Consider the following 14,353-nt stretch of genomic DNA (forward strand, 5'->3'; position numbering starts at 1 on the left):
ACATCATTAACGGTAACCGACTGCATGAATAGGCACAAAGTTAATGGCACGAAGTTGGACACAAAGTTAAAGTGGCATTTCCATGTTTCCAGTATAAAAGCACTTTGAATAAATTATGCCCTAATAAAGAATCTTTTTTCCAAATATAGTTTTTCCCCAGTTTTGGGGAAAAAAAATGCGTCATTTTGAGCATGCGCCTGCAAGTAATACAGGACTCTACCTTTTCCCGCCTGGGTCCCAGGCCCATTTTCAGGGAGGGGTAAGAGGGAGTCCCGGAACAAGGCTATCTTCATCTGAAGAGAGACTTGCATTTCGAGTGCGTTTTTGGTATTGTACACTTGGCTAGCATCGAGGGCTTGCAGCTTTGCAAGAGCTTTCCCCGGTGGAGATACGTTGGCAAAACTGCCCTAAAACAGTAGACATCTTGCGTATATTGGCATTAAGCTGGTCGAGAGCCAGCTCGAGCTTAGTATTGGCGCTCTGTGAATCTGTTCCAGACATGTTTGTGTGCTCTCGGCTGAGGCCTCGCTTTGCGAATCGTTTTCCATGTTGGCCTGAATATAAAAGTTGGTTAGTAAAAACAAAACCACACTTAGGAACTTCCCAAACGCTTAGCAAAAGGTGAGACAAATGGCTGTACAAAAAAAATTATCAAAACTCGCGGAGGGTCAAAATCCGTGGCGATTGACTAGAAAGCATTCATGCAATTGTCTAGTTAGCGCGCATGCATCTCATGTAGCTCCACAGCGACTATAGGACTAGCGACGAGATAGAATTGAGATTTATACTCTAATCGGGTTTGGGGCACCTGCTGTTTGTCTTGAATATCGCGAGGCGCAGCGTGGTATATTAATAAACTTTTAAAAATGAAAAGAAAAAGAAAGAAAAACCGCCGGTGACAGCCTCTCTGAGCCCTTTACTGACCGTTGGATCTAAAACCGTTATATGTTGATTTCAGGGCTCGGGAAGTTCTATTTAAATGAAGGAAATGTTTCCAAAGATTGTCTCCAGAGTTGCGATTTTCTGTCATATTTGCGCAATGAAAATCACCAGGGTTGTAGTATGGAAAATGGGTAAATTTCGGTAAGGAAATTTAAACCACCTACACCGGTATGTTAAATTTTAGCCTGACACCTTTTGAATATACTTTGAATAGAGATCTGACGGATAGAACTTTCCATTAAGATGTTAGACTATCGCGGTTATGTACGTTACTTCAGCAGTACTCACTTAGCACTCAAATCGTGGCCATTTAATTTGTCCCTGTCTATTTCCGTCAATTGGCATAGTTGATACCGGTGAACAGTTCGCATCTTTCCGCGCAACTTTCTCTACCGTCCTCTTCCATCTTCTCTATCTTCACATACGTCAGCCTACCGCCAACATCATTCTACTGAGACCGCTTTCTCAAAGTCCACAATGATATCTTATTAAACATGGATAAACAGGAGGTAACACTGCTAGTCCTCCTTGACCTCAGTGCTGCGTTTGATACCATCATCCAAGTCACCATGAAGAACATGAAAATGACTTTGGTATTCGTGATACTGCTCTTCAGTGGATAATATCTTTTCTTACTGATAGAAAGCAGCATGTGGTCATTCACCAGTCAACATCTAAACCGTTTGATCTTTCTTCTGGTGTGCCACAAGAGAGCTTTCTGGGGCCAATTCTCTTCATAATGTATACTTCCCGTCTTTTTCATGTTATTGATAAGCACCTCCCAGATGCACAGGGCTACGCAGACGACACCCATCTTTATTTGTTATTTCGACCTGACTCAACCCCCTCATCACAAGAAAAAGCTCTCATAGCACTAGAGGACTGCATTGCTGATATAAGGGCATGGATGGTTAATCACCAGCTGAAGTTAAATGACAATAAGACAGAATTTATAATTATTATTATAGGATCTCGTCATCAACTATCTAAAGTTAGAATGGTCGTTATCAATGTTGGTCTGTCGGAGATTAAGTCAGCCTCCTCGCTACGTGACCTTGGTGCCTGGGTTGATAAATGTATGACAATGAATAAGCACGTTAGCAAAGTCTGTAGTAAAGCTTTGGGCGCCCTTTACAAGATAAATAAGATCCGAAAATTTCTTACCGAGGAAACAAAATCGTCTAATCGCTCTACTAGCTCACCTTCAAGGTTTTGATAGGGATGGCCCCATCTTACTTATCAGACTTACCTGTGGTATAGACTATGTTAGCGAATCTGCGCACACTTTAATATCGCACTTGACGATTCACTAAAGGGAAAACGGAGCACATACATGAGATTATAAGGAAAGGTAGAAATAGAAAATCAAAGGAAGGGGAATTCAGAAAAAAAACACGACACGTACAAGATCTGTGCGGCTCTCCGGATTACAGAAACGGTTTTGCATACAACATGGACAAACTTATACACGAAAACTAAACAATACCAGCGAAACTGACACAGGGAACAATACGAGCCTTACAGGGTGTTAACGAGGTAGTGTGACAAAGATAGACAAAAAAAAAAGCGGGGCTTAATTACGGACTAGGCAAACTAAAATAGGAACAGCCAAGAAAGGAGAAAACAAATGAAAACTAATTACACGGAAATTCGTGGTTACAGACTAAGAGTCACTATTCACTCAGAAGAATAGCCAGCTATTACTCAAGCCCTTATCCACCAAATGTAAGACCTTTCAGGAGATCGTGCCTTCTCAGCAGCCACCCCTAAGGTCTGGAACACCTTACCAGAGGACATTAAGAACTGTGAAAAACTCGAACAATTTAAGAAAAGTCTGAAAACTGTTCTTTTCAGTCTATCTTATAATTGTTCATAATTTTAAATTTATTTCTTTTTATTCTCACTTTTAGTTCACTCTATTTTTAGGATATCAGATCCTCTATGTAGTATTTTTTATTCACATGTATTTTCTATTAATTTTATATATAAATGTTATTTTTTAAGCACTCTTGAATATTATATAGAATGAGCGCTCTATAAGTTATTATAATAATAATAATTATTATTATTATTATTATCATTAAGTCATTGCTGGGCGCTCTCTCCCCTCCATTTTCCTCTTCCTGCACACTCTCTCATTTGCAATTACTATAGTTAAGCCCCGTCATCCCTTCTAAATGTGTGTCTCAGCCACGTCAACCTCCGTCTTCGGATTTTTCCGATAAAAAAAAAAAAAGAAAAAATTACACTGCTTTTTCTCTCACTTAAACAGTAATGAGAACTGAAGCATTCAGGATTGAACGGGATATGAATCCATGACCTGTGTTAGTGCTCAAGCCAACTAGTGGGAGAATGCCATTCCATTTTTGAGTCGTTACTTTGGTTCACTGGAAGTTCGGAAAAAATTCGAGATCCAGATGCGATTTGAACCCACGATCCTCCTTGATCTAATCGGATGCTCTAACCCCTGCGCTACTGGAGACTCTATGGTGAGCTACAACCGGTTGAAATGTGGGTCTGACTTGAACTGCATCGCGCAGTTACAAAGTCGAATAACGAGTGACAGCATAGCTCATCTCAGATAGGCTTAAAGGTGACTGCGTGATGCCTTGTGTTTGGGATGGCGCAGTGGTGAGAGCACTCGCTTCTCACCAATGTGGCCCAGTCTTGGCTTCCATGTGGATTGCGTTTGTTGGTTCTCGCAGGATTCTGCTTCGAGAGTTTTTCTCCCTGCAGGAGTACCCAACGAAACCGCTCCACAAAAAAGCTGCTCTGCAGGCTGTTTTCGAGCTGGCTGGCTGAAAAAAAATTTCAAGAGTGAGCTGGCTGGTCTTTGACACAAACCGCTTCTGGCTCACTGAGACATGAAAACCTAATAAAGTATGTTAAAACGTTTTTCCTGGATGGCTATATAAAGCTCAGGTTCTTTTCCTGGCTAAGACATTGTTCACTTTGTCCACTGGCGTAAAGTTCTTTTAGCTCAAGCATGTAATTAATTGGACAGAGGAATGATAGAAAATTTCCTTTTAGTTTCTGGCTTCTATCAATCAAGATTTCGTCACGCAATGATCTCCTTCAAAGAGGCGGGCGCCTCTCATTTTTGCCTCGCCGTGAGAGACCTCTGCTAGCAGGGAAGGCTGTGAGGGGTTCATTCTAATCTTGGGGGGGAAGGCGGTTTCCTATAAGATTTACGGCAGAGGAAAATTGTCAGGGAAAAAAAATTTACCAATCAAACAAAGACTCTTCTTGTTTAAATATAATTCCAACGCCCCTACACAATGTTGCCTGTCATCACGAATGTGTGCGGTTGGATGACAACCGTCTGTTCTCAACCCTTAATATTCCCTATCAAATTGCGCACGCTGTATTGTACCCTTGCTTAGCTGTTCCAGCAGTCCTATAGCAAGTAGTTCGCCCGGATCATAGAGTGATGCATAGCTTTTTTGTATCTGAAAACGTTAAAGGACCACCATAAGGTAAGCAGGATTTTTCGTAGTATTTATTTTGATCAGATTGTGGAAAAGTCCTTATGGAATGATCGCAGAATTTGATTTTAATTCCGTCCTTTGCAATTCAATTCAGTGTTTACCGAACGGATTTTAGGCTACCGCCGTTTTGGACAACATCAAGGACACAAAGCGAGAAAGGTAACGTGGGCTAACATTTCGCATGGAACTGTTAATGTTTAAATTTTGTATTTTTGTATATTGAATTACCTATCGTTGTGTCTCCACAAATCGCCATCGTTTCTTGAATAAGTACCGGTTTACCTTTCGGGGTTTTGTCAAAGTTCTGCCACCGGCACTTTAAGATAAGAAGAGAGAGGTTGGGAATGGAGTTGATTAATATTCTGCTACCGCGCTCCATGGTTTTTCGTACAACTACCCAAACCCTAATGTGAATTAACAAAAACTTCGAAATCGAGAACAACCTCTCCAGAATATATTGCTCGTTCTTTAAGCCACGCGCAGATCTGGCAGATAGATATCTCGGGTAAAAAAATCGATTCTCATTCATCCATAAATGGCTGCGCACCGCGGTAGTAGTCCATCTCACTCTTTCTCCTTATTCTCATTCATTAACTAAGGAACATGGTGGCGGTCTATTTAAGTACCTTGTCAGTGAACGGGTAAGTAGAATTGTTTCATTTTTTTTATTGTTTCGATCATGGTATTTTACTGTACGCTGGGGATGGTTCAAAGTACAACGCAACAGTTTTTTTCCAGTGTCGCTGCAGCTGCAAATATGATTACTCCCTGTTTAATCAACTTTTGTGGCATAGTTAGTAGAGGTATAACTGAAAAGGACAATTTTCTCTAAATGCATGCATTTTTTTCACTTCGATTGAGCCGCTTATAACATCTCCAATATCGATTCAACACTAACCTGACTATCACTAAGATCTAAGATAGCAAAAAAAAAATGCTCGAACTTCGCTTGTCTGGATATGTACATGTAACCGTGCATTTGCAAAGCAACAGAAGGGGAAATCACTGAGAAATAGTAAGCGTACAAAGAAATATTTAATGAGAAAATTTGTAACGTTAAGAACTTAATTATTTTCGTTTAAATTTCTTTAAACAAGCCGCGTCTCTCTTTTTTCCCGTAAAAACACTGGTGCAAACGCAAACGCAACTGTGCCTCTTGTCTGAATTCTGCGTTCAAAATAATCGGGCTAAGTTGATGATTTCACAGGGTTTAACCATTTGGTTGTGGTACGAAATTCCCTCCGAAGCAATGGCCAGTTACGAGTTACAGCAGTTTTATTTCACTTTATGACAGATACATGTTAAGCTGTGCAAAACTGTATACTTTTTTATTGGTTAAGACCTGAATGATAGTTTGGATATTTTAGAATCTCTCGTTTATTTTACAATGTCACTTAAATAGTAGCAATTTACATATGTTCGTAAATTTTGTGATTGTAAATTTTCCCTGTTACTTTGTGAGTTTCAAGCTTGGTACCTAGCGAGCCAAGGAGACTGGCGTTTCCTTTTAAGATAAAGTGGGCGCTTTTGCCGCTTTTCCGCCCGGTCATGTCAAGCAGAATTGACACTATGAAACCATTTTTTAATGTTCGTAATTAATTATAATTCCGGAGGAAGATAAGCCTTAGTTTCAACCGTAAACCTTTTCAGTTTGGCAAAAAAATTTACCACTTTAAACTGATAAAAGTTTGTCAACTAAAGATCCGCGCTTGTAGTTTGGACTGCAGGTCTGTTTATTTTCACGCCCCCATATCGCGTACGCTTTTAGAGGCGGCCGCCAACCAGATGCCAATTTTGTTTTGAGCGATCACCCCAAGCTTTGATTCCAGTGAACGCTATGAACTTAGCAAACATACACGAGCATCGAGAAATTTTTGGAATCGATCTTTCCTTAGAGAAAATTCAGATTCACAGCAAACTGGAACAAGACGTGTCCGTTCCTTCCTTTTACCAAGAATGAAAAAGGGTGGCAAACAGAAGTGGAAAAACGAGAGCAAAATTAAACTTGACCGCCATTGAAGACCACGTGGTACTTCGCTTCGCGATGTTCGTCTGTTCAGTTTCTCTATTTCTGTGTCTGTTCAGTTTCTCTGTTGCCTATCTCAGGGGTTTTATAGCACAAAGCGTTATTAAAAATAGTAATTTTAAAAAACAGTACGAAAGATCGGTTCGAGTTCCGTGGATATGTAATTCCACTTGACATAGAAAACTTGACAAACGGAAGTTAAGGTTCCATTCGAAACAGCACCGTTCAAAACCAAAGATAAACTTCATAGTCATAAAGTAAAATACTCCAGGCAAATCACACGATCGTCCGCTTCGAGAAAAGAACACGCTGTCTTATTATTGTGCCCTTGTTGCCTTGGTTTCAGACTACTTGGATGTGACCTCTTATGAGCTTGCGTTGGTGTCTGTTACTCATGGTGCGATGACAGCACAATAATAATGCATTTTGTTTCCAAGTAAATCACACGATCGTCCGCTTCGAGAAATGAACACGCTGTCTTATTATTGTGCCCTTGTTGCCTTGGTTTCAGACTACTTGGATGTGACCTCTTATGAGCTTGCGTTGGTGTCTGTTACTCATGGTGCGATGACAGCACAATAATAATGCATTTTGTTTCCAAGTAAATCACACGATCGTCCGCTTCGAGAAATGAAGACGCTGTCTTATTATTGTGCACTTGTTGCCTTGGTTTCAGACTACCTGGATGTGACCTTTTATGTGCTTGCGTTGGTGTCTGTTACTCATAGTGCGATGACAGCACAATAATAATGCATTTTCTTTCCAAGTAAATCACACGATCGTCCGCTTCAAGAAATGAAGACGCTGTCTTATTATTGTGCCCTTGTTGCCTTGGTTTCAGACTACCTGGATGTGACCTTTTATGTGCTTGCGTTGGTGTCTGTTACTCATAGTGCGATGACAGCACAATAATAATGCATTTTCTTTCCAAGTAAATCACACGATCGTCCGCTTCAAGAAATGAGGACGCTGTCTTATTATTGTGCCCTTGTTGCCTTGGTTACAGTTTCGGGGGGTGGGTGGGGCTAAGAGCATTATTTACTGGCAAAAGGAAAATTTCCAATAACTATCGCTGGTTGGGAAGGGTTTCAACATGATATTTACCGCTGGCTGGCGCCCACATCGAAATGTATACCTTCCTGGCTAGGAAAAGGCCTCAAAATAATGGATGCTGGCTGGCGACCTCGGAAAATAATCTCTTGCTAGCTGGCTCTGAAGAGCGGATATTTATTTCCCAGGGTAGTTAAATATAAACCAAAAATGTCTTAAGGGATGCCCACATATCGTGTAAGTCAATAACAGATGAATTTAGAAAAAGTGTTCGTTGGGTACTCCTGTCCCTGTACTCCGGTTTCCCGCTCCCCTCAAATTCAAGCTACGATTTGATATGAGTTGATTATTATTATATGTGCAATTGGGTCTTCTGAAATGCTTCACTTCGTTACCAGGGATTCCAATAGAACTTTTCACGGTTTCTGACATCATATTGGTTGGTTTAATTACAGTGAATGTATTGGATTTTGGCCGACTTCGAACCTCTATAACTCCGCTACAAGCGGAGCGGCAGATTAAAAAATATATATATTAAAATATTCTTGGTCATTACATTAATATCATTCACTTAAAAACCTGCTCACGTTGCTTCAAATTCCGAGGGAATTTGCATAATTTGGTTTATATGAAATTTACAAATTTTGTTCAAGTTAAGGCCGTTAGAACTTGATCACCAAATAATATTTCAATAAAAGTGCTTTTTGAGAGGTATTCTCCCTATCCACAACCGTCAGCGCTTACAGGATTGAGAGCTTATCTCTTGTATTTATGGAATGAATCCTGCCTTGTAACACGAAAATTTTGCGGGAGTCTTATTTTGCAGATTGGAGACTTCTTGTGGTCATGTTGCGGAAACTGATTTTTGCGGCTCGAGAAGACTGAAATTCCTACTGGGAACTAATTTTGGCGATTCTCTGTTCAAACAGCAGAGAATGAGTACATTTTATCTCATTTGAAAGAGTCAAAGTTCACTATACTTGCACACGGTATCACTGTAATCCGGCCTTACCGCGCAAAAGGAACTGAACAACAAGAAAACGAAAGAAAAAGCTTACTCCTACCACGCACAGCAAAACACTGTTTCATTATGCGGACGGTTTGCCAGTTTGCAAATGCCCAAGCAAACGTTGTTCCTTCAGATCACCCATTCGTGCCAATCTAATATACCGAATTGCTGTTCACTTGACATTTTCTGCCCTTTGTTTTGTTTGCGATATAGACTACCGTAGGTAGCTAAGCTCTGGTTGCTTTTTCCAATGGTAAATCATGGTAAGTACAGTGTATTTTGCCCAAGTGGCAAACATCTATTGAAAGCGGAATTTTTAATTTGACTGAAGGAAGTTAATTTTTTGCGGCGTTTTATTTTGCGTGTTTTTTTTGATTCTGCGGGAACTACTTTTTGCGAATCGGGGTCAATCCACAAAATCTGCTAAAATTAGAACCCGCAAAATTTTCATGCTACACGGTAGGTGCTGCTTACATCTGTGGTAAAAATCTACAATTTTGCCATGTCGCTAGTTTATTTATTTGGCTTGTCGCCGTAGTATCTTGATTACATTACCTTTCTGTGCTGAGAGTTTAATTCTCTGAGCCTCTTACGAAGCGAACGTATGTGAGTTTTCCGCGCTTTTTCGGAGTCTTTTGTTTATTGTCGCAGTGTCCATGATTCTTCTTCAGTCTTTCGTAACATGGGTTTTGCTTTTGTATCAATGACACTATGTCGGTCAATTTTCTCGGCAAAGAGGGCGTTTTTGTGGCCTTTCCTTCAACACCGGAAGACAGTACTTTCAATAGATTTCCGCAGTTTTTCACTAATCACGTGCTCGGCATTCACACTTCAGACTGTTCATGTTGTGGGTGAAATCCGGTCTCAGGTTGAATCCGTTTTTAACGAAGGTCGGTGATCCTAAGTTTACTTAGGATGAATGTGCACTCTATCTAGTTTAAATCAGCTATAAATCCCCAAAGTAGGGATAGACGCACCTATACCTTCCCTCCAGCTCGGTCTTACGCATCTCACATCTTCTTAATGTTTGTCATCACATTTTATTGGTTTGTACATCTAGTTTAAATCGACCCCCCCGATATGGGACATCTCACATCTTCGTAACGTTTCTTACCGTCGTCTTATTGCGTTATGCATTCATACACTTCTCTCTTTAGCCTCAACATTACAACATAGTATGGGAACAAACAACTATACTATGCACTTGCCGGCACTGGAACTCGATTCCTCAATATCTGTATCTATAGTCCTGTGCCTTCACCAGTACACTACAACGATTCGCTATTTACTCTTGTATAATAAGTCATTAATGATAGCCATATACAACAAACAAAATTAATCCTGACCTGACCCTAATTTTTCTAATTTGGGCTCTATAAAATTTCAGTTCATCTGAGTACATATTCAACGTAGGTATTAACGGATTCAACTGGAGACCGGATTTTACTCGCAACATTCACTCCGGCCCCTCTATTACATAACTCCGCGTTCTCTTCGTGGTTTAAACAGAGTTAGTGGATTATGGTTTAAAGGGGCAGTCTTGAATATTAATGCTGCGAAGGTCTTTTATTTCTCCCTCTGGATGACCACAATAGAAAACAGTGTAGGTACTCGGTTCCTCAAGTACCATTGCATTAGCAAGTTGCCACAGGTGGCTTCTTCGGCAGCATTTAAGGACCTTTAAGGCATTTGCTGCTGTTTCGCCACTGATATGCTGATATGCTTTCTGCTTAGAACCGCCAATTGCAAAGAAGTCATAATACGACGTTTGCCCGGTCCTATCTTCCTTGGTAGAGCAAGCACGCATCTAAATCAGCACAGTTCCGCAATGATTGCATACAATCATCATGATCCTATAGAATATTATATCATCAAATGAAGCCCGTAAAGGTTTTAATGAACTTGTGTCCACGACAAAAGGCAATTTAATTATTAATCCTCAACAACTTTGATATCGTCTTCGATATTTTTGAAATTGAAATGGTTTTAATTCAAGAATGACATTTCTTGGAAGAGCTTAAGCGTCCAAGTGAGTGAAGGACTCGGTGTTGTTGGTGAATGACGTTTTTACAACCTGAAAACAATATTCACTTCAACTGAGGTTGTTGAAACGCCCGGCACCAACAAATATCCATCACAGGAATACACTCACCCTGACGATCAATGAACTTATCAAACTGGTATCGCAGTTTGCTATTCTTACGTTATAAATCGTAGACCATACCTGCTAACTACGGTCCCTCGTTTTAAGACTTATTTTCTTAAAACTGTACAATCAATAAGAGAGGTGCCATGATATGGAATGCTGTCTCAATGTATTTCATGGGCCTATTATCCCAGTCGGCCTTTTATATATCGTAACGTGAAAAAGCACAAATACACCAAGGAACTAGATTTTAGTGCCCAGTTAGTACCGTCACTTTGTACTTATGGCACTCGTCGACCGAGTATCGACCGAATAACGGTCGACATATCAGTTACTCAGCCAATACTATCGGTCGATAGTGGTTGGTCGACACGCGGCCGCTATATCGACTGACAGTTAAGGAACTTTTAAGGAAGCGGAAGCTCTTTAGGTGTCCCGTGGGTACACAAATTGCATTTATATTTACTACCGTAAACGGTTTGTTTAAAACGAAACAAAAGAAAGCAGAAACGGCTCAGCACTGGGAATTCGTTTTCAAAAAATCAACTGGATTACCATGTTCCCTCCTGAAGATAATATTCAAGCTCTCTAATTTTTGTTTCTACTGTATGTACGAATTTGAATGCAAACAAGAGAAAATCAATTTTATTCTCTTGATTCAAATTATAAGGAGTTTTGAAAGACTGAAGTGAAAAAAAAAAAAAGAAAAGAAACTCAACCAGACAGGCGACTCCCTCCAAAGGGCACTCCAGGCTGGTCCAACTTCAAAATCAAATTTTAAACCTTGATTAAATCTTCGGAATTTCCTATTTCCCTAAATTTAACTAATCCTTTGCGGATTCTATGATTTTGTTAACGTGTGCATTAAAGACGTCGGCAAAGGAACAGAGAAATGTAAGTACACTACTGTACATAAATTATATGGAAATTTTAACTATGTACACATTTCCTACAATACTTGAGCAGCAAGCATCCCAATATATCTTTCACGATGGAAGTGGAAGAGAATCGGGAGATGTCTTCAGACTTTCACTGGCTTATATACCAAGTATCACTCTTCTACTGCAAGAAAATACAAAATGAATTTAATACGTACTTTGACCGATAGTTGCTTACGACTTTGCTCCACAACAACCTTATTACAGGCATCTTTTTCTGATCTTAAGAAACCGTTACTCCAGAATGGTTACCCAAACGAAACATTATGGGTTAGGTGCACTTGTGACCCTAATATAATTCAGTAACAGGAAGGACGGTAGAGTAGATCATCCGAGTGTCTTTAGAGTATCGGTGGAACGTCGGTGACATATGGATCGACATGTCGGTCGAAATTTTAGTCGACATATCGACCGACACTCAGTCCATATATCGATTTAATTGTTTTTTTTACTGATTTCCACCGTAAGCCAAGGACAAATCCCTATCATTCGAAAATAACAGGACCAGACAACAACAAAACAAAAATTGAACGAAAAAATCTAAAACAGATACACCTGAATACGAGTATAAGTAACAACATATATAGAAAACCTAACTATTCCGCAATGAGAATCGCTTACGTGCATTTTCCAATCACACATTTATCTATTTATTTGTAAACAATCCCAATTAATTCCGAACAATTTCAATGTTCTTCTATTCTTGCAATCAATCGGTCTAAACCAATAGCATCAACTATCTATTTTTTCCTGTTATGTCATTTTACCATCAAAACATATTTCTTTTATTAACTGGATCAACCTGTTATGAAGAAAACATCTCAGTGGGAGGTCTACTCATAGTAAAAGCAAAAGAGCCGAAGGCATCCAAACCATCTCAAATTTTTTAATAACCAGATACAACCAACTAGAGCACCATGTGTTACATTTCCCTTCCTCTCGGCAGCATTCCACTTACTCATGGTAATTACTAGTTATTGAGTAAAAAAATATAGGAAATAGTACAAAAAACAACGTCAATGAGAAACTGAATCCTGCGAGCTAAAAATCGCTCACCTCACATCCCTAGTTTCTTTTTATTCAGTGCTTTATCCCTAAAGATTATCCGCCGTATTGGTCTGTACGGATTATACACTGACATGGGTGTTTCTACTATGCGACGCCAAAAGAAGAAATTGGCTAAAAGTACGGCTCGTAGAATTGACTGATAGATATCACCAATCATGCAAATTATAGATTCAGTCAAGCGGCTGGGCATACGACACTCCGCTTTTTAGTTCTGTATATACATGTCATTAACCAGCTGGAGGAATATCAGCCTCAGGTCTTGACAGTACTGACAGGGCGCATCGACCGAGGACCGGTCCCGAACAAGCTTGTTTTAATAACGTGACTGAAAAAAAGGGTTTTTGGCACAGCTAGAAAAAAGGGGACATCGGAAAGCATAGGGAAAGAGCGAGATTTCTGTTGAGCACTCACTGCGTGTGTCAGGAAAGAATCCTTTAACGTTGTTTTACAAACAAATAACAGCTATGATAAGGAATCATTCGGGACAATACACAGTCCAATATTTAATGGATATTGGAGGGGCAATGGTGTAACCAGTGTGCTGATGCCCTCTAACTGCCGTGGTCGTGTAATAAATCTAGTAGTTGTTTTATTTTAACCGTCCCCTTTGCCTTTTAGGAACGTAAACAAAGAATTAAATATTGTCAAGTTCGTTCCGGTGTCTTTTGCCGAGAGGTACACGTATAACAAAAACATGTAAGAGTCCTCTGCTTTTTAAAAGTACCCATTTTGCCATTTCAAGTTGGTAATTCGTTCACTACAGAGAATAATTATGAATTAAAAAGCGTCGTGTCTTCACTATTACAAATACGGCTGACATATCAAAATAAAGAAAGTTAACAAAAAATAAAGCATACCATGATGTGGTCACTTGTGATGTAGATCGCGACGTTTCGATTGCATACTGCTAGTCTTCATCAGGCAGTGAATAATCACCAAGACCGGGAAACCGAGTAGCAGTGCTAACCCCACGATCGAGTACAAGTCTACTGCGGTTTTACCACCTATCCGAACAACTTCGCCGCTGCCTACAACAACAAGGCATACGCGCTGTTTTCAAGTCGGAGACTACGTTAAGATCGCATCTAGTACGACCGAAAGACGCTGTCGAACCGACTAAACAAGATGGCGTAGTTTACAGGATTCCCTGTGAATGCGGTAAAGTCTACATCGGCGAGACTGGAAGACCTATGCAAAATAGAGTCAAAGAACATGAGCAAGACATTCGACTTGCCCGTACCCAGACTTCCGCCGTTTGAACACGCTAACAACACCGGACACAGCCCGCTTTGGAACGAAGTAAAGTTTATTGACCATGATCCTCATTGGTACACACGCAGGGTCAAAGAGGCGATTCACATAAGACTTCACCCTAACAACATCAACAGGGATAGTAGAATAGAAATTCCGGAAGCATGGATGCCCACGATCAAGAAACACAACAACAGCAGAACCGTACGGCAGCAGACCGCCGAAGGAACAACACACCGAAACAGCGAGGATTGAAATTGACCAATCACATCTGCTGAAAAACAACCAATCACAGCGGAGCATCCTGCTTAAAAGGTGACGCGTAAACAGCCGACCTCATCGCCTGATGAAGACTAGCAGTACGCAGTCGAGACGTCGCGATCTTCATCACAAGTGACCACATCGTGAGACAAAGGAGAATACTTTATTGTTAAT

General features: G+C 40.2%; 1 long non-coding RNA gene across 3 annotated transcripts; it reads right to left on the minus strand.

The window, feature by feature from the left end:
• Nucleotides 1-931: 931 nt before the first annotated feature.
• On the minus strand, nt 932-14,118 carry LOC138024857 (uncharacterized). Of its 3 annotated transcripts, none has more exons than XR_011127068.1 (4): nt 13,525-14,118; nt 8,571-11,723; nt 2,192-2,251; nt 932-1,864 (listed from the first exon to the last, which is right to left on the minus strand). It is a non-coding gene; the product is annotated as an uncharacterized lncRNA (long non-coding RNA). The 3 variants fall into 3 exon arrangements; XR_011127069.1 differs by having other exon boundaries at nt 9,071-11,723; nt 13,525-14,117; XR_011127067.1 differs by lacking the exons at nt 932-1,864; nt 2,192-2,251 and adding an exon at nt 2,787-3,740 and having other exon boundaries at nt 9,071-11,723; nt 13,525-14,117.
• Between the last annotated feature and the right edge of the window lie 235 nt (nt 14,119-14,353).

The sequence above is a fragment of the Montipora capricornis genome, chromosome 11 (genome assembly GCF_036669925.1).
Source record: "Montipora capricornis isolate CH-2021 chromosome 11, ASM3666992v2, whole genome shotgun sequence".
NCBI lineage: Eukaryota > Metazoa > Cnidaria > Anthozoa > Scleractinia > Acroporidae > Montipora > Montipora capricornis.